General features: G+C 37.3%; 1 pseudogene; it reads right to left on the reverse strand.

Moving 5' to 3' along the window:
* Positions 1–739: 739 nt before the first annotated feature.
* LOC141441238 (uncharacterized) lies at positions 740–1694 on the reverse strand (annotated as a pseudogene).
* Between the last annotated feature and the right edge of the window lie 3174 nt (positions 1695–4868).

The following is a 4868-nucleotide window of genomic DNA, read 5'->3' on the forward strand; positions in this document are numbered from 1 at the left end:
TGTACGACAGGAGTAACACCGTTTTTAATTGTATTTCATATTCGCCCGGTAAAGAACCATACCGTAAATTATCGGGAAATTCATCGAGAATGTTTTTACTAAGGCTAGATGACTTCTCAACGGCCATTATTTTTATTAATTTAACTCTTCGCATGAATCTCTTCCTAATACTGGTGGTGAGTTGACATTAGCAACTATAAACTTTAAGAAAAATATATTTTCTTTGTGGCTTACTTTTAAAAAACACTTGCCTACCACTGCAATGTCACCTCCTGAGCTACCCTGTAACTTAACTGATGTTTTCGTTAAATCACTAACTTTCAAGCTACACTACTCAAAGTCTTTCGGCAACACGTTTACGTCCGCTCCAGTATCCAATTTAAAGCTTATCAAAACATTATTTATACCATTTGTACTGACCAATCGCTACTAATGTTTATAATATGAGAAAGTACCTGATCGGTGGAGTCCTCTTCCAATGCATATACGCGGCCCCCGATCACACATTCTCGCAAAGTGATTCATCCTGCTGCAATTATTACACCGTACACCGTAGGCTGGACACTCCATCCTAGGATGAGCTCGCCCGCAGTTGCCGCAACCATTTTTGTACTGCGCTGTATCTTGACTCCATTTCTGGTGCTGTATGTCGCAAATAGTCGTGGTCTTTGAAGAATACTGTTTCTGATAGGAATATTGGTGGTTGTTGCGATTAATTATGTTCTCATCCGCTCCTCTACTAGCGATTGTTCGCGGCGGTGTGAGTGACGGCCGCCCGGTTATAGCTGAGCTGGGTCCCCGGTTCGATTCCGTGAGTGTCTTGGGATATTTCATGTATGCTATGGTGATCACCGCTGTCAGTTTTCATATTTTGTGCCTGCATTCTGGATATTTCAACCAACTTGCATAAATCTATAGCTTTCTTTAATGTAACATCTGGTTCCCTTAGGAGCCATTCTGAAAGTCCCATATCTTTCACGCCACAGATAAACTTGCTACACACCAAGTCATCTTGCAGGTCTTTGAATTCGTATTTTGACGCTATTTTGTTTAATTCAAATACATATTGCTCGGTCTTTCTACTGCTAAATTTTTTTTCGGAATAAAATAATAGTCGAACCGTTTCAACAGCTGGTCTATGTCTGTATTTCTTCATTAAATTGTTCATAAACTTCACGGCATTTTTCTCCAATAATGTGTAGTATAATATTTAATTGGACTTTCTTCTCCTTCTTATTTATTTCGCATGCTTCAAAATAAATCTTACATGATTTTTTACACTTTTGCCACTCTGCGCTTAAGTTTCCAGAAGTAACATTCGCCAGATTGTTCTCGAAATTGAATGGAGGCGGTGGTTGTAAAACTGACTCCATTGTCGCACAAAAGTCTGTTTCTTCTCTTTTTTTTTCTTTTTTTTTTCGATACCGTTCACTTTCACTTTTTCTGGTGTTTTGAGACAAGTTACAATTATCACCCAATTATCAGAATAAAAAATTGATCCGGCTGCGCCATGTCAGAGTATGGGACCGGGACGCGTAAGTAATACACCAAGGTTGAGCTTAGACTGCTTTATTATAATGTTTTGTCTACCCGCATACATCTATATATAAAATACTCACAGTCGTGTTGCCACCACTGCATTGTATGTAGAATCAAATACTGATCAAAATGAATCCAAACACGACATATGTGCTATTATTTTTTATAGAGTGTACTAGTGTGCTGGATATCCTGGGTGCAGCATCAGCTCATCCTGTTGCCACCATTGCATTGCTTGTAGAATCAAATACTGATCGAAACGAATCCAAACACGATATATCTGCTATGGTTTTATCAAGAGTGTACCTACTAGTGTTCTGGATATCCTGGCTGCAGCATCAGGCCGAGAATTCCATAATCTTGCATAGTTATATAGCATACATGGCTGTTTCAAATTTTAGGTCCCACATGTGTTTGAAAGTAAAGTAAATACCCATTATGCGTCTAAGATTCCTACCGCAGCGAACAAAAGAGCTGATGATCTTGAAACGGCTGAACCGATTTTGTTAAAACATGTCTAAGAGAACTATCGCTAAAAAACCTGCTTTCAAATAAATAAAAACCGCATTCAAATCGGTCCACTCGTTAAAGAGCTACGGTGCCACAGACCTTTGCGTCGGGGGTTAAAAGGACCGAAATGTTATTTTTAACAAAAACTTATTGATATATTAAACTTTGTAATGACAATGTCGAGGTTTTACAACTTTAAGTTAGTTAAGTTCTGTCTTTGGAACCTTAATAGCAAGTGTTAAAGCAAGCTATAAATAAAGGTGTTGAGTACGATGCGCGGGCGCCTCTGGGTCAAGGTTCTGGCGGTTCTGGGTCATTACCTGACAGACAGACATTTAGATCCATCCTACTTAATACTATAAATGCGACAGTTTGTGTGTGTGTGTGTGTGTATATGTTTTTTACTCCTTCCCGTAAAACGGCTGGCCGGTTTTAGATGAAATTGGGCATGTAAATAGCTGGACATCTGGAATAATAATAGGCTACTTTTTATCCTGATATTCCCATGGGATAGGAATAAAATCTTGAAATAACAACTGCTGTAGGGGTTATAGCACGCAGCACGGATTGCTGAGGACCTGGGTTCGATTCCCAGCGCTGGTCTCTTTTTCTGGTTTTTCTGTGCATCCATGTCTCAGTTTGTATTTTCGATATGGTTTCACGGGATACCCGTAAAAGTAACAAATTTGGAGTTGAAATAAAAAATACAAAAAGACTCCAAATAACCAATCATAATTTGATTGCTTAGTAGCGACATCTCTTGTCTGGGTGAGCGGTTGGTTCCGATAGAATGTGACGTCTCTCGATGAGAGCGAAAACATAGATGTCGCTAGTGCTGCTGCATAAGTAGCGTAGTAGAAATAAGCAACCTGAGATATGTATGCATAGGAAAAATTCGTGTCTAAATTCCTGTCCAGCGGTGGTGTAGGGGTTATAGCACGCAGCACGGATTGCTGAGGACCTGGGTTCGATTCCCAGCGCTGGTCTCTTTTTCTGGTTTTTCTGTGCATCCATGTCTCAGTTTGTATTTTCGATATGGTTATTTACATGTTCTTGTTTAGTTTTGGAATAAATTATAATATCATCTAAATATACTAGACAAATATTTTTTTCTATTTCTTGTTTTAAGACACTGTTCATCATTCTTTGAAAAGTTGCTGGAGCGTTCTTAAGCCCAAATGGCATCCTAAGGAATTCAAAATGACCGTCCGGCGTGCTAAAGGCAGTTTTTTCTATAGAATCTTCTTCCATTAAAATTTGGTGGTATCCTGACGTTAAGTTCAAAGTTGTAAAATATTCATTCCCCTGTAATTTAGAAAATAAGTCTTCTATGTTAGGTAAAGGAAATTTATCTGATTTTGTTTTTTCGTTAAGTCTTCGATAGTCTATTACCATTCTCCATTTTTGTACTCCTGATTGATCCATTTTCTTAGGTACTAGATGTACAGCTGATGCCCAAGGTGATTCAGAATGTCGAATGATTTTTTCAGAAAGTAATTTTTCGATTTGTTTTCTAATTTCTTGTTGTTGTATTTGAGGTAATCTAAACGGCTTCTGATAAATTGGTTCATCGTTGATTAGGTGAATGTGATGCTTAATTTTAGTCGTTGCGCTATCAGTTACGTCCTCTGAGAATAAATCTGAATAAATTTTACATAAATCTTCGATATTTAGGTTGTCATCAGACGTCATATGAAAAATCAATATTTCTTTATCAGGCATAGTCAATTTCCTTTCCTTTAAATCAATTTTCGCGTTAACTTGTTCAATCATTTCTGTACCCATCAAAATATCGTATTTGTCGCTGAAGTCATAAATATAAAATTTCATTGGTCCATTGTCTTTACCGAAGTATCGGCACCAATACGGCGTTTCAATTACTCCATTGTGTGCAGTAGTTCCATGCGACGTTTTAACTATAAATGATTCCGGTTTCCAGCATTCTTGAAAGTATTGTTGTTGAGCTCTATTCGTTATAAATGATCGCTGACTACCTGTGTCGATTAATATTTTCAATTTAGGCGTTTCTGTTTCAAAATAAGGCAAATAAGATTTAACATGATTAAATTCTATGTAGGATCGGTCGTCTCTGATTCCTCTTGAAAATTTTCATTTTTTAAACTCGACGTAGATGGAATATTTTCAGGTAAATTATCGTAGTATTGATTGTTTTGGTATTCTGGGGCGAACGGAGGAATTTCGTACTCTTGCATCATTATTTCATCATTATCTCCGTGGTAATACAGTTCTTCTGCCACTAGATTTCTTCCCAAATTTATTTGACCAGGCCTTACTGGGCGTGCTGTCTTCATAGATACATCAGTGTTATTTACAAATGATTGACGTTGTTGAAACTGGGGTTGTTGTTGTCTTTGTTCCCTATTAAAGCCTTGATTTTGAAAATATGGATGCTGTGGTCTTGTGAATACATTATTTGGGTTTGGAACCCATTGAGGATTGTAGCGTTGAGTTCGTGGAGATTGATTATGGAAATTTGGTTTATTCTGAGAAGAATACATAGGACTATCTTGAAAACGCGGGATTGGGTTTTGACTAATTATTCGCGGTGCCGGAAGTATATTAGAAATTTTTTGTTTGATATTGTCAAACCTACCTTCAGCCTCTAGTTGTAGAATCTTTTGGACCGTGTCATTGAATCCACAGTTACTAACATAAATTTGATCGTGGTAAGGTAAGCTACTTCATAACGTATTTTGCGCCGTATTAATGTATGGCTCCATTACTTCGTCAACAATGTTATCTTTTTGATACTTATCCATAAGTTTACTTTTAATAAAAAAATTTTTTGTTTCAAATCA

This window comes from Choristoneura fumiferana, chromosome 23 (assembly GCF_025370935.1).
Source record: "Choristoneura fumiferana chromosome 23, NRCan_CFum_1, whole genome shotgun sequence".
Classification (NCBI taxonomy): domain Eukaryota; kingdom Metazoa; phylum Arthropoda; class Insecta; order Lepidoptera; family Tortricidae; genus Choristoneura; species Choristoneura fumiferana.